Source organism: Ambystoma mexicanum, chromosome 2p (genome assembly GCF_040938575.1).
Source record: "Ambystoma mexicanum isolate Mex_15411 chromosome 2p, UKY_AmexF1_1, whole genome shotgun sequence".
Classification (NCBI taxonomy): Eukaryota; Metazoa; Chordata; class Amphibia; order Caudata; family Ambystomatidae; genus Ambystoma; species Ambystoma mexicanum.
Genome location: NC_090923.1, coordinates 1,150,107,240 through 1,150,129,590, shown reverse-complemented (window position 1 = coordinate 1,150,129,590; position 22,351 = coordinate 1,150,107,240). Strand labels below are relative to the sequence as shown.

At 49.8% G+C, this 22,351-nt stretch overlaps 1 protein-coding gene across 4 annotated transcripts in view; it reads right to left on the bottom strand.

Moving 5' to 3' along the window:
• Positions 1-22,351, bottom strand: part of KDM5C (lysine demethylase 5C) — a 1,076,337-nt gene that overhangs the window by 81,088 nt on the left and 972,898 nt on the right. The window lies entirely within an intron of this gene.

The window sequence follows — 22,351 nt, the reverse complement described above, 5'->3', positions numbered from 1 at the left end:
GAAGGAGTGCACAAAGTGAACAACTCTGCCTGAATAAGCATTCTAGAAGATGTCATGACCTTTAGAAGTCATTTTTAACAGAATTACCACTTTTATGACACTATACCCCAATTTTTGTAAATATGAATGTCCCATTTTGACAACAGCAGCGCCACCTCTCTAGTTGAATACGTCACAGGATACAATCCTACAAGGAGCACTGGGTTCCTTTGCAATATATCTTTCAATATTGCTCTTTTTTTTATTACTCCATGACAGCTCATGAGAACCATCCGATGTAGATCATTTCATATTGCATTTAAACTCTCCTTTACAAAGAAACATGCAATGGTCGACTTTGAGGAGTTGATCATGCCCGGGATAGAAAGAGGGGTAAACTCAAATTGCGGTTCCAGAAAACCACCAGCAAGATTTGTTTGTAAAACTAGGATCAAATGACCAATGCAGTCTGCTCATTTTCCAGTGGCTAAGTCACAACATATTTTTGCTTTTCCTTCTTCTAACTCTAGTGGCCTCCTATACTTCTGACTGGCTTTTAAGCGTCTCAACCGGTTCTTGTCAACAATGACACTCCTTCCAAGGTCTCACTGAAGACTACACCTGTATTTTAAATGTATTTTATCAAGACGTCCATGTAGCTAGCAGGGCAAGGGTAATAATGTAAAGTGTGCCATTTTTGGCTTTGGTTTAGTTTCCCTGCCTCCTCTCCCACCCCAAATAAAATAAACTTGTCTGCAATCAGTTGTGCTTCTATTTTGACTGCACGTGCGTGTGGCATTTTTACTGCATTTGTAGCTGTTAGGAGGTTTTTCAGAACTTACACTGGTGTACGGTCCTGAGAAGCCAACCCTAATGGACTTGAATGGGATAACCACAAATGTCTAACCAAACTCAGTTGGTAATGAGGCTCAGGAGTGAGGATAAGACTCAGGATATTAGGGACTTCGAGTAAAGTACAGTTAACAGACAAAAGAGATGGTCAAGGAATAGATTTCCATACAGGTGCACACATTTATCAACACAAGTGCATTAAGTCAGAATACTAAAAGGCATGTAAATCAACACACATATATACACATACGAATAATACACAGTTCTAGTTACCTAGTTGAGTTCAGAGTTACCTTTAAAAGCGTATGTACCCATGCCTTGTACTTCTCAGGGCACAATTCCAGAGGACTCATGGAAGCAGATTCCCCTTCACTCCCTCTCCGATGCCTTGGAGGAGACTATTCATCCCACATCCACAGATCATGATTGGATTCTTACTAGACTGAATATTAAGCTAATGCTGGCAATAGATAAATAAAACACCTAAAATTGTGTTTTCCTTTACTTCAAAACCAATGGAAAACAGCAAACGGTCACTAAGAATGTACAAGTACTGTGGACTACTATGGTTAGCTTAGAGCATAAATGTGGGAATAAATACAGTCTTTGACAGGGTCCGTGGGCTTGAACATGTCAGGGGGGCAGGGAGACTGGTACCCTTCCCAATCTGGGGTATGTGGCCTACCAGTCTGTATGCCAGAGCCATTCCTACCCAAGAGATGAGGGAATTGGGGGTTCCTAATCTCAAAACCTCTGGAGTTTGCCTTGCTTCAACTGTTGGTACCAATCTCATTCACGCAAAGCCTTCTAGATGCTTTTATGGACAGAGTTCCCTTTTGTTTCTTGCAGAACCACAAGACCAAGAAGCTGACATGTTCGCACAAGAAGCAGAGAGAGTAAGAAGCTGACCAAGAGTCTTCTGCTGGCGAAGACATCCAGATCACCGGCACAAACACCAGCATCACTGGGCAGATGCCTGAAGGTGATGGCTGAAGATGCAAAAGCAACCTGCCCAGTGAATGTTGACAAAACCGGCTACCATAAGAGCATAAGCACCTGCAAGTGAAAAAGTTTCAGGGCCAAGGACCTTTAAAAGTGCGGGTCATTGTAATCCGGCTCCTGGGGAAAGGCTTGATTTAATTATCCATCAAATTGGATTCCCACAGATGGTAGTGGGAGGAGTTTTGCAATTTCTTTTCTGAAAACAGTTCAAGTTTCTGGTCTACAGTCTTTAGTCTGTTGCCATTATCTTTCCTTTCTTTCAGAGTGGTTGGTCGAAGAACCAAGTCTTAAGCTGTTTCCTGAACAGCTTCTTTGGAGATGTTGTATAGGAGTGCAGGTAAGGCATTGCATGCACCAAATGTAAGAGACTGAAGGGGTTGTTTTCAGTGCATGGTAGGGTGAATGATAGGAGGGGATTATATGACATAAGAGAGAGAATGAGAGACGGCGGTGAAGGGAGTTTGTGAAAGGAGAGAAAAGAGCCAAAGAGTGAACAAAAGAGGGTAGAGCTAGGGAAAGACATAATATTGCGATAGGAAAGAGTAGGAGTGTGAGAAGACCGAAGAGACATAGGAGAAGTAAGAGGAAGTTGGAGATGAGTAGGTGGTAGAGAGAGGTGGAAGGTGAGAGAAAGGTGGAGGGCAAGAGAGGTTGAGAGAAAGATGTCGGGAGAGAGGTGCAGAGAGATGGGGAGAGATGTAGAGAGGGATAGAGAGGTAGTGAGAGAGGTAGAGTGAGAGAGACCTGAAAGACCAGAGGTGCAAGGGGAGAGTGATATGGAGAAAGAGGTAGAGGCGAACAAGGTAGAGGGGTAAGGAGGGGAATAGATTGGGGCAAGGAAAGGAAAAGTGTGTGAGAACAGCCAGCATCTTGGCCATCATTGATACTTGTGTGGTCGAAACCATAATGCAGAAAGTCCTTGCCAGTTCCCAAAAAGAGTACAAATGATGAGGCCCAGGCATTTAAGCCCTCACCACCAGAATAGGATAGTTGCAACAGTAGCGGTCAATCTTCACTTGTTTTTAATCACACCCCGCTGGAGGGCCAGGGAAGCCTGGGCTAGGGAGGAGGGAGCCCACAGGAGGAAAGCACCTATGATAGGGAATCCACTTAGTTGGACCTGCCTATAATCTTCCAAACCTGTTCACGCAATTTAAGATTGGACAATAAAAATCCTTGAAATATCTTCTGGAAAGTAATCTGTGACAGATACCTAATCTAGAATTGCCTACCTGTCAGCATTACCTGGCTACAAACTCGCTATTTGTAATGCCAAAAAGGCCTACTTGCTTAAAAAAAAAATGGATAATACATCTAATCCCAATAAGCACATTTTATGTATCGTACAAGATGTCTCCCTTGCCAGACTGAGCACTTAATTCAGTTATCCATTGACAGTGTGAGTGATTCTTCAGCACTGCTCTTTCGAGATGAAATCTATGCTTTGGGCAAGGACATAACCTCATCTTCTCCTGATCTATCTCCCTCACACTAGCAACCATGAATGAAGTCCATACTCTTATTGAACATTGCAAAACATCTGGCTCACTGCCAGACATTCGTACATCTAAATTGTTGAACATGCTGCACTCAATGGTATTAGTCAGAATAAACGAGAAAAAAATGCCGAAAGCACTTTCACTGCGCATTCGGCTGGGGTAAAAAACAAAATCTAGGCCCTTAATGCCAAACATGGGGAGTTGGGGTTGTGGGGGTGTCCCCTTCTCTCCTTGTTCGCCATTATGGGCTTCAGGGGTGTTAGGTATGAATTTGTATAGTCCAACTGGTGAGATTTATCTCTTGGTATTAGGTAACCCACCTTTTAACATAGGCCTATACTACACAAGTAGGTAGTGTGACTGAGCAGCCAGGCTTATCTTTAGAGGAGTAATGTGAGCTGTAGAGCTGTACAATGAAATCAGTAAATATATGTCTCCAAGTAAACACTTCCACACAAAGTTGTAGTATACATATGGAACAAGTTACTTACCTGTAACTGTTGTTCTCCAGCATGGGTCTGGCATGGATTCACATGCTCATGACTATTCCCCGTCGTCAGGCTGGGAATCCTCGGTAAAGAAAAAACCAGTATCAGTTTCGTTTCTGATCTGTCTTTCGTAGTAGTAACCAATCACTGGTCTCTGCGTCATACTGACCACAGCCAATGACTGCCCTCTACCTAAGCCCCGCCCCTGGCAGCCATCTTCAGATTTGGAAGCACGTGAAGTGGCAGTATGACCAAGTGAAGAGCCGCAGAGGGGTAGGCGGGAGGGTTCGCATGTGAATCCATGCCAGACCCATGCTGGAGAACAACAGTTAAGGTAAGTAACTTGTTCCTTCTCCAGCATGGGGTCTGGCATGGATTCACATGCTCATGAATAAAGAATACATAGCAGTACACACATGCACAACCACGGGAGGTGGCAAAGGCTCAACATTAAGCATTACATCAAACTCAACATTAAGCAATCTTACCTCCTCACCAGGCTCACCTCAGGCGAACAGGTTGCGCAGCACTGCTTGGCCGACCCTGGACTCCTCCCTGGAATCCCGATCGACGCAGTAGAATTTCGTGAAGGTGTGCATCGACCTCCACGTAGCAGCCCTGCATATGTCCAGCAGGGGCACACCAGATAGGAACGCCGTGGTAGCTGCGATCACTCTGGTGGAATGGGCTCTCGGACGGCCAGGCAGCGGTCGGTTTGCCAACCGATTACAGTACATGATACAGCCGGAGAGCCATCTGCAATTGGAAGCCTTCGAGAGAGCCTTCCCCTGATTGACAGGTCCAAAGTTCACAAAGAGTCGTGACGTCTTCCGAAAACACTTTGTGCGGTCCACGTAGAACTTCAGCGCTCTAGCCACATCAAGCGAGTGCAAAGTCCTCTCAGCCGGCGACGAAGGCGACGGGAAAAACACAGGCAACACCAAGGGTTCGTTGAGGTGGAAGTCCGACGGCACCTTGGGCATGAAGGAGGGGTGCGTCCTGAGCACCACCCTCGTGTCGTGAAAAGTCAAGTATGGTGGCTTGCAAGATAGGGCCTGGATCCCTCCCACTCGTCGTGCGGAGGTGATGGCCACAAGAAACGCTGTTTTCCACGACAGGAACTTCAACGGGGCCGAGTGCAGAGGCTTGAACGGAGGTCCCATGAGCTTGGTCAGCACCACGTTGAGCTCCCACGCCGGGGCCGGAGCCTTCACCGGCGGGAACAATCTGAACAGTCCCTTCATGAACTCTTTCACTAGACGATGAGACCACAAGGACGTCCGCCCCGTGGTTCTGGTGTATCGGGAGATCGCAGCAAGATGAATCTTGATGGACGCGTGTGCCAGTCCAGCCTTGGCCAGCGTCAACAGGTACGCCAGTACTTGGGGAGCCGTAATCCTTAGAGGGTTAATCTTCTGTGCGTGGCACCAGACAGAGAACCTCTTCCATTTGTGTCCGTAGCATTTAAGAGTCGAGGACGCCCTGGCCTTTGCAAGAACCTCTCTGCAGTCGGCCGGTATGTCGTATCCTCCAAATTCTAGCGCTGCAGGAGCCAGGCCTGCAAGTTCAGCGACTTCGGGTCGTGGTGGAGGATGGCGCCTCCTTCCCTGGAGAGCAGATCCGCGTCCACTGGCAGCTTGATTGACGGGGACGCTGATTGGTCCAGAAGATCCAGGAACCATATCTGCCTCAGCCACGCAGGTGCGACGAGGATCATCCTGCACCGTGACCTCTTGAGCTGGTTGATGAGTGGGATCAGCAGTGACAGTGGAGGGAACGCGTATAGGAACAGGCCTTCCCAGGGGAACGAGAAAGCATCGCCCATGCTCCTCGGCTGGGGAAACCTGCAGGCGAACCTCCGGCACTTGGAGTTCGTCGCCGTCGCGAACAGGTCGATCTGGGGTGTGCCCCACCGTCGGAAGAGGCGATCCACTAGATCCTGCCGTAGTTCCCACTCGTGGCACGAGCGCAGCTCCCTGCTGAGTGAGTCGGCGATGGTGTTTTTTATCCCTGCCAGATGAAACGGCACCAGAAACATCCTTTGGGCGACGGCCCAATGCCACAGGTCCTGCGCCTGCTTGGACAGTGCTGGGGACCTGGTTCCGCCCTGTTTCCTGATGTAAAACATGGTGGTGGTGTTGTCAGTGAAGATCCTCACCACCTTGCCCTTGAGGGACGGAAGGAAGGACCTGAGGGCCCAAAACACTGCACGGAGCTCCAGGACGTTGATATGGAGGGACTTCTCCGTCGGGAGCCAAAGGCCTCTCGCGTGCAGATTTTCGGTGTGCGCTCCCCACCCTTCCAGGGAGGCATCCGTGGTCACTGTCTCCTGGTGGCCTGGGGTCTGGAAGTCCATGCCCGCCGTCAGATGCGCGCGGGTGCCCCACCACCGGATCGCTCGTCGGAAACTCTCGTCGAGTGTGATCCTCTCCTCGAAGCTGCCCGTCGTTTGGATCCAGCGCGCGTCCAGGAACTCCTGCAACGGGCGCATCCGGAGCCTGCACATGGGAATGAGGTAGATGCAAGAAGACATCATTCCGAGGAGGGACTTGATGGACCTCACCTTGGCCGCGTCGGCAACCAACATCCGCTGTACCTTGCCCAGGATGGCCCTGGTCCTTTCCTCCGACGGGGAGGCCAGAAGGGACACTGTGTCGAGCCTCGCTCCCAGAAACAGTGCGTCTTGCGCGGGTACCAGGTGGGACTTGGCGTAGTTCACGGAGAATCCCAGGTCCGTGAGAAGTTGGACGGTCCTTGCCGTGTGCTCCACGGCGAGCTCCCTCGTCTTGGCTCGGATGAGCCAGTCGTCCAGGTAGGGGTAGACGTGGATCCCCTCTCGGCGCAGCTGCGCCGCCACTGGTGCAAGGCACTTGGTGAATACCCTGGGTGCCGACCGTAGACCGAAGGGAAGGGCTCTGAACTATTAGTGGCGCCCTTGGACCACGAACCTGAGAAATTTTCGGTGCCCCTTTAGGATGGGAATATGGAAGTAGGCATCCTCCAAATCCAACGACGACAGGAAGTCGCCCTCCTCCAGCTGACTCAGGACGTGCTGGAGGGTGACCATCCGGAACTTCTGTGCCTTGATGAACTTGTTCAGCCGTCGTAGGTCTAGGATGGGGCGCCATCCTCCCGTCTTCTTCACGAGGAAGTATCTTGCGTAAACTCCGGAGCCCCGAAGCCTCTTTGGGACGAGTTCGATGGCGCACTTCCTGAGCATCGCCTTTACCTCCCGGAGAAGCTGAGGGACGTGAAGATCTTTCCTGGCCACAGGGGGGATGCGCGGGCACCTTCTTTGAAACTCGAGCGCGTGGCCCTGGGCTAGGGCGTCCAGCACCCAACGGTCGGTGGAGATGGACTCCCACACGCTGCCGAAGCTCGCCAGCCGGCCTCCCACCGGGGTGCTTCGGTGGGGGCCCGACCCCACGGCCGGTTCAATCCTGCTTAGACGAGGCTTTGCCGCTTTGACCTCCTTGGCGACGACGGCGGGGTCCGCCTGACTTGCCTCGTCCCCTGTAAGCTTCCTGAGACGACGAACGGGCCGCTTGACGGTAGGTGGAAAATCCGCCGCCGGAACCTTTGGAGGCGCCCTTGCCTCCGCCGCTCCGAAAGGGCGGCCGCCGTTGCTGGAGAACCCCGAGAGCCCGGGCCGTCTCCGTGTCCGCTTTAATGGCTTGAAGGGAATCGTCCACTGTTTTCCCAAACAGGTTGTTCCCATCGAACGGCATGTCCAGGACTCTGGTCTGTACGTCTTGACGGAAGTCAGTAGCCTTGAGCCATCCACGCCGCCTAAGGCACATGCCGTTGCCCAACTGGCAAAATCCAGTGTCGGCGATGTCCGTCGCAATCGTGATGGCGTGGTCCGACGCCACCTCACCTTCCTGCAAGATCTCCAGGGCATCCGCCCTCTTGTCGTCCGGTAGGAAGTCCAGCAGGGGAGCCAGTTTGTACCACAGCTCCCTGTCGTAGCGGGCTACGATAGCCAAGGCGTTGGCCGCCTTAATCCTCGTCGCTGCAGACGAGATGACCCTGCGCCCCATCGTGTCCAATTTCTTTCCCTCGCCGTCCGGCAGGGAAGTCGATGTGGAGGCCGCACCCCCCCCCCGCTTTCTTCCTGGCCGCCGCGGAGACGACGGAGTCCGGGGTAGGCTGTGCCCGGAGGCACAAGGGGGCCGCGTCCGAGACCCGGTACTTCTTCTCGTACCGGTCTCTTCTAGCCGGCGTCGTGGATGGGTTCTTGAGGGCGGCGAGGCCCTCATCCCAAATATCGTCCAGTAGAGGTACCACGAGGACCGTCTTCCTCTTGGCCTTGCGCCGCTGATAAAGGAAACCTTCCTTCTTCTTCTCCTCTGGCCAGAGCTGGAAGAGCTCGGATGCCCTGGCGATCATGGAGTGAAAAGATCCAATCTCGTCGGGCGGGGATGCCCGGGTGGGAGGAGACGACGGCAGATCCTCGTCGTACACCTCGTCGTCTGTACCCGTCGCGGCCGTGTCAGTCCCCGTATCATCCCCTCGAGTCGTGGACGGGGAGGAGGGCTGAACGGGGCGCGACGGCTGAAAAGGAGGTGGAGGGTGAATCCTTCTTTTCTTAGGAGGGGGGCTGCCCGAAGGGCCTGGTTCCGGGTCCCCCGACGGGAGTGGTTCCTCCACTGGTAACGGCAGTCTCGTCCTTATCTCTGAGCATAAGGACTGTATAGCCAACAAAATGGCCGCCGAGTTGTCTTGCGGCACTGGCAGAGGGGAATCCGACGGGCGGTACCCTCGACGATATCGTCGTCTCCTGCGTCGGGATCCCTCCCGACGGGCTGGTCTTCTTCCACGCCAACGCCGTGGCTTAAGACCTCGATCAGTTCTTCCTCAGAGGTTGAGGCCGAATCCACGACGACCTCCTGCCCCCCCTTTTTCTTCTCCGTCGGAGGTTTAACAGGGGTCCTGTCGATGGGCATAAAAGAGGACTCCCTCCGCGGTGGCAGGGAGACTCTGAGCCCCAAGGTCGCCACCACTGGTGTAGCCTCCACAGGCTGAGCCAGGGCCGCCGCGACTGTCTCGATAGAGGCCTTGGCCTGATGGATTATGGCTTTCACCACCTTAGGTGCGCTCACCGCCTTCTCCTTGAGGGGGGGGACACTGCCTCGCTCCCCCTCCGCCTTCGAGCTCGACCGGGGCCTCTCCAGGAGCTTCGCCGGGTGCTCGGCCTTCCTCTTACCCGACCCAGAGCGTTGGCTCGTGGTTGATGGTGCCGGGGAGGGTGCGCCCTGCCTGGCGCCCGTAGAGCCCGACCATTCGGCGCTCCCGGTGCCAGCGGACTCGCGGTGCTTGGTCTTATGTTGGACCCCCGTCACCGGGGCGTCCTCAAAGGTCTTAGAAGACCGCTCGGATTTCTTCCTCTTCTTCTTGCCGGACGGGCTCTTCCCTTCCAGCCAGTTGGCGAGACGTTGATGGTGGTCCTTCATGGTCCGCTCCGACATGTTGCCGCAAAACGCACAGTCCTTCTCCACGTGCGTCTTGTCCTCATGTAGGCAGTAAAGACAAAAGGAGTGTTCGTCTTCCTTAAAGACATTCTGCAGCTGCCATCCAGGGCAGACCCTGAATAGCTTTCCGGGCGTCGAGCTTGCCTTCTCCTGGGCCATGACCGAGATGGGCCTGAGAAACTTCTAGAGTCCTCCAAAAGCGTAGCTCGACAAATCTTCACCCTTGAGGGGCGTAGACTAATCCGACACGGGTCCCCGTTGATCGGATGGAGAGTCGGTGGAGCCTGAGGCTCTTTTGACCGAAAAAAAACAAAGTTCTTGAGAAAAAACGTGAAAAAATAGCACTAACGCTCGAGAGCAATAGCACGAGGATCCCAACACATGAACATGCGGTAAAAATCTGAAGATGGCTGCCAGAGGCGGGGCTTAGGTAGAGGGCAGTCATTGGCTGTGGTCAGTATGACGCAGAGACCAGGGATTGGTTACTACTACGAAAGACAGATCAGAAACGAAACTGATACTGGTTTTTTCTTTACCGAGGATTCCCAGCCGGACGACGGAGAATATTCATGAGCATGTGAATCCATGCCAGACCCCATGCTGGAGAAGTATTTATATATACAAGTATAATTTAACAATCTTTAAAAAGCAGCAAATAATAGTAACATTAATCCCAAAGTTAGGATTCAATTTCAACAAGAGCAATAAAGCAGGCATGTAACTTTTCATATGTTATACATATTCCAGTACATTGAGTGTCATCATTTGAGGTCAGCAATGATCACCATTGTAATATTGAGTCTTAAGGAGAGAAGAGTTGTAGTCGGAGCAGAACATACTTAGAAAAACAGATTGTCCCAGAGGGATGTAGGTAGCTTTATCCCAGCAATAATAGTGTTCACCAATTAAAACCTGTGATGGAACACACACTGCCAAAGCCAATAGGTTCAGAAGGGGGCATTTAGCAAGCCAGGACAGCCGAAGTCAATGGGCTAGCTCAAGGTTCTGATGCACTCTTCTTATAATTTGTTTTAAAAAGTCAGTAGTTCAAATAGAAAAGAGGAGCCACCTTGAAGAAGCACAATCTGGGAGGCCAGTGCAAGTGAGTTGAGGTCAACTCAAAAAGGGTTCAAATAGTACTCCACATTTTAGGAAGCACCACAATAGGAAAGAGGGAGATGTACCCCGAGCCCCACAGTACCTGTGAATTTAAGAATGTGTTCCAGCTAGATGCCTTCCAGTTGCAGTGCAGCAGACCCTTGTTCCTGGCCGTGGTGACGAAAGGGAGGACGTCTGACAGGCTTCTGCAGCAGCACTCAAGAGACAGGCTATGCTGCAATGGATTCTACTTGATTCAGCAACATTTAGTGGATTTGGCACATTCTTCTCAGTGCCAAAGAAGAACAAACAGCTCTGGTTCGAAGTTACTTGGTTCCTTGGTCCTGGACTCTGGGAGGGGACTCTGGATGAGGATTTCCTGCTTCTGTAGCGTCCTCTGGATGCCCACGAAGTTTTGGCCAGATTCGTACTTCCAAAGACAAAGCATTCTATGATGGTCAGGGGTCCCCGGGCATTGTGATTCTGCAGCCTTGGAAAGTCACAGCAAGTCAGGGGCTGCGCAAAAATGAAGCTCGTCTCAAGACTAGATGGTCCCACCAGACCAAGGGAGGAAGTCGTCCCGTATGGCTCTTCCCAGTCAAAACAAAAACAGGGGCAGCATAGCTGCAGGGCTTCACCGGATGTTGTCCTCCAGTGGTCGACTCTGCCTCTAGTCGCAAAAACCCTGTCTTTTAAGCAAGTTCCCATTCATTCACAGCCCAAAGCTGTCAATCATCCAGCAGGCCAATCAGAACTGGTTTGACTCGGGCACACCTAGAGACAAAGGACATGGATGTTTTGGGACCCTCACTCACTTCCTGCCTTTCCAGACACACTGGAGCTGGGGCGGGCTTCATAACTGAAGCCCGCCATAGGCAAAATGCACAAAGGACTTAAACCTGATTCAAACAGAGAAAAAGCCCAGAAGGAACTGACAGGAAATAGCGAAAAAAGAAGACCGGGTCATTTTGGGAAAATGGTCACCCTTGGGTGCTGTAGTGCAGCTGAGGAATCAGCCTGCAAATACATTGCACAAAGTAGTAAAAAAGAAACAACTGCCACCAGTCATTCAAGTTAGTTAGTGTAACATAATGTAACATGAGAAGTGTGATAAAGGAGTTACTATGTAACTCCTAGAAACTCCACATAGGGCGGTGTGGGCTGGACCCACAAAAGAAAAGCTAAGTAACACAGGAGTCCTCTTACTATTCTTGGGAACAGTAGTTCACCCAAGAAAATGTAGTTAAACATTAAGCACTGCACAAAAGGTGGTGTGTGTCACAATGCAAAAAACAGATGCTTATGGTGTTTACCAGACTCTGTTAAACAGTAAGAAACACAACAATCCTAGTCCGAAAAAACACAAGTGAGAAAAAATTGGCACAGAAATGAAAGTTCTCCCAAACAAGGGGTTGCAGGGGTGTCCCCCGCTTCCATGACATTGGAAGCGGGGGAGAAAAAAAAAGAAAAAACAGAAAAAGGGACCCTGCGGCACCAGCTGCGACCCAAGTTAGTGGAGGGAACTGAATGCCGCAGATAGAGCGCCGGCGGCACACTTCTGTGCGCGCCACCGAAAAGGTAAGTGTTAGGGAGAATTCTCAGAAATGTGCTTATTTCTTTCTACCTTAGAGACCCCCAGCTCTTTATGCTGGACTTCAGAAATTTTAATTTCTCAACTGGAGGGAGTGAGACCTTTTTTCCACTCATGTATTTTTCTGTGATTGGTACTTTGTCTCTTTCGACTCTGGAGTCTGACAAACTCCATAGGCATCATCTTTACATTGTGACACAAAGCACTTTCAGTGCAGTGACACAGGGTAGTCTCTTAGATTTCCCAAAGGTTTACATACCTTCTCTTGGTGTAACTTACTACACCTAGCACACACCGTTTTACCATAGTGTGCTGGAGGGGTTACTTAGTATCCCCTTTTGTCTAGGTTCTCATGTAGCATTTTTGTGTTACCCTTTCTACAATAAATGGCTGGTGGCAGTGGTTTACTTTTTACTACCATGGTGTGTTTTTAGCACAGGCTGCAATCCCAGCTGCAGTAAGGCACCCATTGGTGCCCATTTTGTCAAAGTGGCCCCGGTCTTGCTTTTTTACAATTTCTTGTTGGAAAGGTCCTTCTTGAGATGTACTCTGTGCGCCAAACCAGATTTGGTCCCTTTTTTTTGTGTCTTTGGCGGGATTCGAGTGAAGCCTGCCTCTGGCTCCGGCGTGTCGGGCAGGGGCAGGAAGTGAGGGAGGTGCCCGAAACTCCCTGTGCTTAGTCTCCTTGGTTACAGGAATGGGCAATTGGCTGGAGGGCTGTCCTCGGAGGATAGCCACTTGTGTGATTTGACAGCTAGGCTGCAAATGAATGGGAGAAACCTGCATAAAAGGCAAGATTTTTGGCTTGGAAGGCAGAGTGGACCACTGGACAAAGAAATCCGAAGAAGAACTTGGAAGAGACACCTGCTGCAATTCCTGGACCATTGGTTTTCCTGGTGAAGCCCTGCTGCTGTGCTGAAGCTCCAAATTCACCTTGACTAGAGAAGACCTGCAAAGGACGACTTCTCCCCTTGGGTTGGTGGGACCAATCATCCCCAAGACGAGCTCATCTGGAAATCCTCTCGAAGCTGGCTGTACTTCCATTGCTGCTGCAGGAACTGAAGTGCCAGGGAGAAGAACACCAGATCCCTTCCAGGAAGCGAGGATTGACCAAGCCTGAGCCACCCCAATAGAGTGCTGGAACCCATATGTGAGAAAGGTCCAGGGTGGTATCCGAGAGACCGCAGTGGTGCTATTTGCTAAAGACGTGATGAGCTGAAACCACGTAGTGCAGCTGAATTGAAGTTTGCCCTTTGCTGCCGCCGACCTTCCCATTGTGGTGCAGGAGTCCCCAGACGTCCTCCCTCTTGTCCCCACGACTGAGGCCCAGCAAAGCAGGATCTGCAGACCCACACAGGAACAGAAGCCAGCTGGAACTATTTCTTCTAAACCAAAGGTACTGTAAAACTAAGGGGACTTGCCTCCTGATGTGTAGCCCAGCTGGTTCTCAGTTGAGACTGGTCTTTGTTGCTTTTGGAGAGTTCCTTGCAGCTTTGCACCTCACAAGCCTCCCAGCTTGCGGCCCTACACTGATTCTATTTTTGTACAAAGACCTCTAAAACATTGTGCAAGACTTTTACTTATCGGCAAGAAGTGCTTAAGCTCACCTAGACTTTTGCTCAATTAACATTGGCTGGCCTGGCTCTCTGAAAGACTCTTCTTACCTGTGACTTTGTGCTTTACCTTTCATCCAGGAAAGGGTTAATTTACTTTGCATTGGGGTGTTGAAAAGTACTTACCTGCTTCAGAATATTTGTTTAACCATTGTTTTATTCCCAAACCCTTTTGACACCAACTCAGTATTGCTCTAAATGTACCAGTGATATATTAATGTCCACAGTATCTAAGTTATTTAAGTCACCTCAGGGTGTAGGAAACATCTGTGTGCCATCCCAAATGGGTACTTGCTGATTTAGAGAAAATAAGTGTGTATTTTGAAGTGTATTAGTGTGTTGCTAATATACTGCTCCCTTCTGAAGAAGGTTTATTCAACTGACTGTTAAATTAATAATTGTTTAATCAAGAAATCTTGAGTGTAAGAGTTTATTTGAATACTTGTCACTGTGACTATCTGTGTAAAATACCCTACTGCTCACATTGACCCCTCTTGAGATGAGCCTGGCTGCTCAGCCACACTACCAACCTGTGTAGTACAGACTTATACCCAAGGTTGGGTTACTACTGCCAAGAGGTCAAGGTTGCTGTAGTCTCCCAAAGAGTACTCCACACAATCTTGCCCAACAGTAAGTGCGGGGTAGAGGGGGTAAGCAGGATGTTGGGAAAGTATCTATGTGATCACTGTGCTGCATGATCTTAGAATTCCATGTTTTCGGATTCGCAATTTTGCGCTGCTTAGTAATCGCGTAGATCCCAGTCAATATCGCAGCTGGCTAAAGCATTCGTAGGTTTGGGCAGAATCCCAGTAGAACTAAAGAAGCTACAGCTTCCTATTAAATAAGACATGCATTACTTACCGTAATAGCATTTCTGATGATTGTATCTGCTTAGATTCACATGCTGTGTATATGGTCTGACATCCAGTGGTAACCGCGGAGTATAGCATCGAGAGACGTCGGCATAGGCATGTCTGTACCAATATCCCCATCGTGACGTGTGGTGTACCCAAAATCCCTCACGCGCTGAGGTCCCTCCTATTGTATTTTTTCTGCCATGAGGGAGCCCAAGGCTATAGTAAGTGAGTACATAAAGAGAGAAAGTAGTAAGACGTCTATGTTCCTTCCACCCAGAGTGGGGAGGTAGGGAGGGCGCATGTGAATCTAAGCAGATACAATCATCAGAAATGCTATTACGGTGAGTAATGCATGTCTTCTGATGCTTGTTAATCTGCCTAGAATCACATGCTGTGCATAGACTAGCAAGCAGTACCCGGAGTTGGAGGTGGGTTGTGAGAAAGAACAGTAGAGAAAAGATGTCTTAGTACTGCTTGTCTCACCTGAGAATCAGACCTAGAATGAGTATCTAGGCAATAGTGTTTTGTAAAGATGTGTACAGAACTCCAGGTTGCCGCTTTGCAAATGGAGAGGAACATTTGCAATGAATGCTATGGATGCCCCAGTGCCTCGAGTAGAATGTGCTCTAGGCTTGAAGGGCAGTTCTCTCTTAGCAAGAGTAACTAGTGCGATGCATTTGACAATCCACCTTGAGATAGTTGATTTAGAGACAGGATCCCCTTCTCTACCAGATGCCACTGAAACGAAGAATTGTTTAGTCTTCCTTAGTGGTTTAGTTCCTTCCAGGTAAAACATAACTGCCCTGCGCACGTCTAGTGTGTGAAGGCTTCTTTTGGCCATGTTAGTAGGGTTCTGGAAGAAAGGGGGTAGTTCGATTGATTGGTTCACATGGAACTTTGAGATTAATTTAGGCGCAAACCTGGGATGTGTGCGCAGAACTAACTTATCTTTGTGGACTGTAACAAAGGGGTCCAGAACAGAAAGAGCCTGTAGTTTGCTAACCCTTCTGATAGAAGTGATAGCCACTAGGAAGGCTGTCTTATAAGTCAGGCCTTTCAGACTTGCTTTATGCATAGGCTCAAAGGGAGCTTCCATGAGCCTGGTCAAAACCACATTCAGATCCTGTTAAGTGGTACATTTCTGATTCTGCACTTTCTTTTGGTTCGAGATACATCACATCTGAAGCAGGAACACTGGCCTAATGATTTGACATAAGGACTGGCCTAAACATCTAACAGCCATGAAAGCAGATGTCGCAGAGAACCACCAGAGCACAACCAGCCCAGCTAGCTGTGGAATGCCGCAGGCCTCGCAGAGACGGGCATGAACAGCCCTCCCTTCGAGAATGTACACAGTTCGGATGCTGCTGGCTCAAGTCCCAAGGTTGATAAGAGCCTGACTTGCAAAGACAATCTGAAGTTACGAAATGTACTTGATTGCCTTTTCTTCGGCGAAATGAACTATTGTTATGAATACGTACGGCTAATGGGAGGAGATTAATATGTAGCTTTGCATTGTACATAAGTATGAGCCAGGCCTGGGAGGGGGCAGAGTCGATGCAGCCCTCCAGAGCCTGGTGTGTGTGTTAACATTACAGCACTTTTACAACCCCACTTCTGGCTTTGTGGGTTATTTGTGTCCGAGTGCCAAGTGCGTGGAATGCCTGAGACGGTGCGAGGGAGCTGGATTTGCACTAGTATCGGGGAGAGCAGGACGAACGATTGTAACATATGGTGCCGAAACCCAGGAGCTCTTCTGTTCATCAAGTGCACAGAGATAACAGCAATACAACGGGTAAGTGAAAACATTTTCGCGGACCCTGTTGCATGTTGCGGTAGTGGAATTTGGGGAATGTGGAGTCTTCAGGGACTCTAGGAATAATACAAAGATAGGGCAGAGCATTCTTAGGCACCTGTAATACAGTCAGAGCACCGGGGCGTGGAGAGTGGGTGTAGGGTCGATGCTGTAGAGGGCACAGAGTGGGAGGTCTGTCTGAAGGTTCAGTAAAAGAGCAATAATAAGAAGAATAAAAGAGGAATAAAAGAGATTAAAGAATACAGATTACAGAATACAGTTTCAGTGGCAACATGGCAGATGCCGGTCCACTGACAAGGCAAGAGGCGGGTGAAGATCTGTCATATAAGTCGGGGGCAAGGGCTGTGCTGGAAAGGCTGAAGAGCATGTTGCACAATTGGGATGTGATCCCCCAGTCGGTACAAAGGAAGAAGGAGTTTGGGGCTGCCCACGAACATCAGTTACAAAGGGTGGTGAAGGGAATGGACAAGGGAGGAAGTGCTGAATTACAAGAAAAGGTACAGAGTGATCAGAGACGCTCAGATTTTGAAGTAATGCTTACACAAAAGTTCATGATCGGCACAAGATGGCAGCTGCTAGTAGAGATAAGGAGGGTGGTTGAAGGGAATGTGGAGGAAAGGTTAAGATCCGCCAAGGGGTGGGCAGACATTGTGAATGCAGCTGATGACGCACAACGCTGTGGGGATGGCTCTATGTATTTCCGAGAAAGGGAAGGAAGTGGGGGAAGATACCGGAGGGAGGACATTTTGGAAGAGAGAGATGAAATGACTGATTTGGCAAACGGGGTCCTGACAAAATGGGGGAAGGCATGTCCAGACAAAGGGGCAATAAATAAACTGAATTTCAGAAGGACAGGTGACTGTGCAGTGTGCACCTTAGACAAGGAATTGAACAAGATGATAGTGAAAGGTGTAGTGTCAAGCGAATACATGCCAGAGAATGTCAAATCACAACAAGACGCTTTCAGGGCATGTGCACCAGAGAAGCACATTGACAGGCCCACATATGAAGTTGGTGGTCAGTGTCAGCGTCACTTAATAGTGTTTGGGGGGGAAAGAGCAAAGCATGGTGAAGCACAATCAGTGGTGCTGCATCTGGGAAGAAAGATGGTAACTGCATCTGAGCGAGAGTGGCCCGTGGCACCTGACAATGATCCACAGCCAGAGCTAATGGCATCCATAGAAGATAAGGAGTGTCATTTGATGGAGGGGCCACAGCTTGAAGTGGTGGAGATTATCTTACAGAAGAGCAAGAAGCAGGATCAAAGGAAATGTGAGCGCCTCCTGGGTATTTGGAAAGCAGAGGATGAACTAATGATTCAGCTTCTCAATGCAGAGAAAGGGCAAGACAATGCATTTCAGTGCCCGACAGAGAGGGCCTGGGGGCCCACAGCAAAAGATGAGTGGCAGGAGCACATGGACATTTGTGTGGCTCAATGGAAGAACAAACAGAAAGAGGTGCCCAAGAAGGAGCAGTTCAAACAGATGGATGAGAAAGACACACAGTGGCAAGACTGGCTGTCATTTGTTCTCCATGGACTGCTGAGAGAGTTTTCAGCGACCAGGTATTCACCATGGAAGATGCTACTTGGGAAAAATATGACAAGCACTGACAAGTGGCTGCTGACACTGACTGCGGGTGCACCTAGGGAATGGGAGGTACTAGAGGGTTACTATCTATTGGAAAGTAAGGGAGAGTTTGACTTGGACAGTGCAAACAAACATGACAGGCACATGTATGTGGTGTTGCTGAATGTGAGAGTGACAGGGATGCTCAGAGCTGGAAAGGGCGGGACATGTAGTTATGTTTGTTTTAGATGCACTCTAGATTATGGCTGAGGTTAATAGGTGGCAGTGTTTATGCAATACAGTACAGTGAAGGGCTTTAGATGAGTAAAGACATAAATAAGCTGTCTTAGTTTGGTAATGTTTTTTGTTATTTTTCTGCTTCTTTATTGAGTAAGAATAGTTTTATTACAATGTGCTTATGTAGAAGTAGTGCAAGGGTTTTCGTTAGTGATTGATAGATAAAATAAGAAGAGATGAAAAAAAAGTGGGCACATGTTACGTGGTACATTTCTGATTCTGCACTTTCTTTTGGTTCGAGATACATCACATCTGAAGCAGGAACACTGGCCTAATGATTTGACATAAGGACTGGCCTAAACATCTAACAGCCATGAAAGCAGATGTCGCAGAGAACCACCAGAGCACAACCAGCCCAGCTAGCTGTGGAATGCCGCAGGCCTCGCAGAGACGGGCATGAACAGCCCTCCCTTCGAGAATGTACACAGTTCGGATGCTGCTGGCTCAAGTCCCAAGGTTGATAAGAGCCTGACTTGCAAAGACAATCTGAAGTTACGAAATGTACTTGATTGCCTTTTCTTCGGCGAAATGAACTATTGTTATGAATACGTACGGCTAATGGGAGGAGATTAATATGTAGCTTTGCATTGTACATAAGTATGAGCCAGGCCTGGGAGGGGGCAGAGTCGATGCAGCCCTCCAGAGCCTGGTGTGTGTGTTAACATTACAGCACTTTTACAACCCCACTTCTGGCTTTGTGGGTTATTTGTGTCCGAGTGCCAAGTGCGTGGAATGCCTGAGACGGTGCGAGGGAGCTGGATTTGCACTAGTATCGGGGAGAGCAGGACGAACGATTGTAACAGATCCCATCCAGGGCTGGGTTAGAGATGGGAGGATAAATCCTCTTAACCCCTTCCATAAAGGCTTTAATCACCAGTATTTTCCACCACAACACCTCTTGTTGTGATGTGGTGTAGGCTGATAGAGCAGCCAGATCAACCTTTAGGGAATTGAAGACTAACCCAGTGTCCAACTGTGATGCTGGAAATGCATCGGAGGGACAGGGCCTCCGTATCCTTGTCCTTTACTGCCTTTTTATCGTGTGTTCTGTTGTGCTTTCCGCGCAGGAGTTCATGTGGGACTCCTGGCGGTGCAGCTCTCTCTCTTTTGGTTTGGTGAACAGACCCATGGGATACCCTTACGGCACCCATGGGTGGGGGTACAACCATGTGCCCCTAGTGTATGTTTTTGGGCATCTGTGGGTGGCCCACAGAGCAGGGTATGGGCTGGTGGCAGCTCCATGATGAATTTGACAGGTGCTCTGAGTATCCTCCATTTTGGGATACCCAGACCCTGGCATTGGAATCAGTTGATTCCTGATGGAAAACAAGATGGCCCCTGTGGCCTCTTGCTTTCTATTGCCTGTTACCTTGTTTTCCAAAAGACCTGGGAAGCCCTGACTCTGTCCCTTGCCGCTGACTGGCTGTTGGGTGGAAGTTCCATACATGGTGTTGTTGTGAAGCCCAGTCCAGACTGGCTGGAGCCTTCCCAATGACTATGTTGTGGATACGCCCTGTGGGTGGGACCTGGGTGAATGGAGTGTGTGACCAATATGCACTTCTTGTTGTGGCTGTCTGGTTTCTGGTATGAGAGACAAAGACTGAGACAGCCCTGCCCGAAACGGGCCTGAATGCAGTGTGTAGTGTTGAATGGCTGGGTACTTGTCCCAATCCACATTCCTTGTTGTGAGTGTCTGAGAGGGAGGAGGATGGCTTGAATGCACTGTGTGGCTGATTGGCTGACTGACTGCATGAATGCCCTTCTGTATGATTGGCTGCTGCGTGTGACCCAGCAGTGTGGATTAGAGACAAGATAGTATATCTGGGGACCTCGCAACACTGGAAATTGTTCAGAAGCTGTTTCTACACTTGAGGAGTAACTGGCACTGCTGATCCTCAATGCCCAGCTGGAAGAAGACGACTTGCTGTTGCATTTGCTTCAACCTGATCTGAAAGCTGCCGAATTCGTCGAAGACTGATCCAAGAGAGGACCTGGTAAGGCGCCCTCTTCCCGTGCTCCGAGGGACCATCGAGCACCGCTAACCTTCGCCGAAGCTCCCTGGAAGTCAGACCCTCGAAAGGCTGCCGACCCAAGACGGGACCGCTGAGGAGAACGAAGCAAAGCACCCGGACTTCGCCGCCATCGAAGTCTATTGCCGTCGACCAGTGTTCGCAGGTTTGTGTAACCGCTGGAGGCCCGTCGAAGTTGTGTTGCCCAGCCGTGGGGACCACTTGACGCTGTGCCGACGACCGGAGCCTCCCGCTCCTTTGCCTAAGAACATTTGAATCGAAGGACTCCCTTGTCCGCAACGTCGACCGCTTTGTCCCGCCGGAGAAAGTCGAGGACAACCAACGAGCCGAGGAGAATCCGCTGTGGGTTTCCTGCCACCTGAAGGCCACAAAGACTCCGACGACTCGACGCCCTTGTTGGGCCCACAGTTCTTCTGAAACTCTTTGCGGTCTTGAACAATCCATCGCCGAGGTGCCCCGCACACCTCATCCTCGCAGGACGTCGCTGACGAGCACCGCCTGGATCGACGTCAAGGTCTCAGCACCCTTGAGCTTCTCGTCGACGCCAAGTTCACCATCTTCGAGACCTCTTGACGATCCGTGGCTCCTGCTTTAAAGGGAGTCACTCAAGAAGGATCCTTTGACGCGTCTTCGAAGAACTCTACTCCACCAGGTACATTGGGGGGGGGGGGTAAAACCTTAATAGGATAGGAGGACATAAGACTAGTGAACAATATATGGACTGGGCTTGTGCTATATATATTTATTTTACAGGTTGCCCAGGTGGGGGGGGGGGATCTTCACACGGAACTGTGTCTATCGGTAGGGGCCAGTATTCTGCCTATTGTTTCAACCATCTTGCGTCCCTTCCTATCCCTATTGCTGGTTTCCTTGTTATTGATCTGTGTGACATTGTAACTGTATAGTTGATGCACTTTAATGAGATTTGATAACATTGGTGGTACCACTTTAGGAATGTAGATATTTATCATTGTTGATTTCCGAGTTCAAAGTGCGTTATTGTGATCATGTACATACCTTTGAATATTAATTATATAAAGACTGTTTTCAGTAATACAGTGTGTGGACATTCCTTTGTGGCGGTTCGGGGACTACACTGTACTTAAGAACCAGCCTGCATCAGCTCCTGAGAAGCTAGGCCTCGATTGCTCGCCCATTGCTACCTTATAGAGAATCGTGGCTGTGGTCCACTGTGCCTCTTCTGTACCATATAGAGAGCGGAAGTACAGGCACCCCCCACCAGTATCTTTACACCAACAGGTGAGTTAGATACAGCACAATGTGTGAGCGTGAGCAATCAATGGGATTGACGCCATTGGAATTGTACCAGATGCCAAAACGTTTCCATTTGCTGGCATAGCAACAACATGAATTAGGTTTTCTCGCTTCCCTGAGTATGTCCATGCACCTCTGAGGGAGTTGCAGGTGTCCAAACTCTATGATCTCAGGAGCCAGGCTGCATAGTTCGGAGTTTGTGGGCATGGGTGTAGGGTCTCCCCCCTGTCCTGAGACAACATGTTGTACGGGAAGGGTAGCTTGACTGGTGGGGAGAGGGACATTTCCATCAGATGAGCGAACCAGGGTTGGCGGGCCACATGGGGCCCACCAGTATCATGGTAACTGGTTCCTGGTGCATCGTGTGCACCATCTTGTTGAGAAGGGGAGTCGGGGGGGGGGGGGGGGGGGAAGCGTAGACAAATTTCCCCGACCATGTTATCCAGAGTCCGTTCCCCCTGGATCGGTTCTGGGGGTACCTGGAGGCGCAGTCTTGGCATTGGGCGTTCTCATGAGTAGCGAACAGGTCGATCTCTGGGAAACCCCATTCTGCGAAGACGTTGGACACAATGTCTTCGTGCAATCGCCATTCATATTCTTCGGGCAGAGGGAAATCTCTGCTGAGTATGTCTGCTAGAAGATCGAGTTCCCCTGGAACATGTTGGGACAACAGAAACATCTTGTGTCTGAGAGCCCATATCCAAATGTTCTGGGACAGCTTGGATAGCACCGGAGAGTGAGTGCCCCCCTGTTTGTTCAGGTAATGCATAGCTGTAGTACTGTCCGTTAGAATCGGCACCGTCTTCCCTTGCAGTTGCACCTGAAAGGCTTTCAAAGCCTTGAACACCACTAACAGCTCCAGTAAGTTTATATGGTTGGATGCTACTTGAGGAGACCAAACTGTGTGCTGTCTGC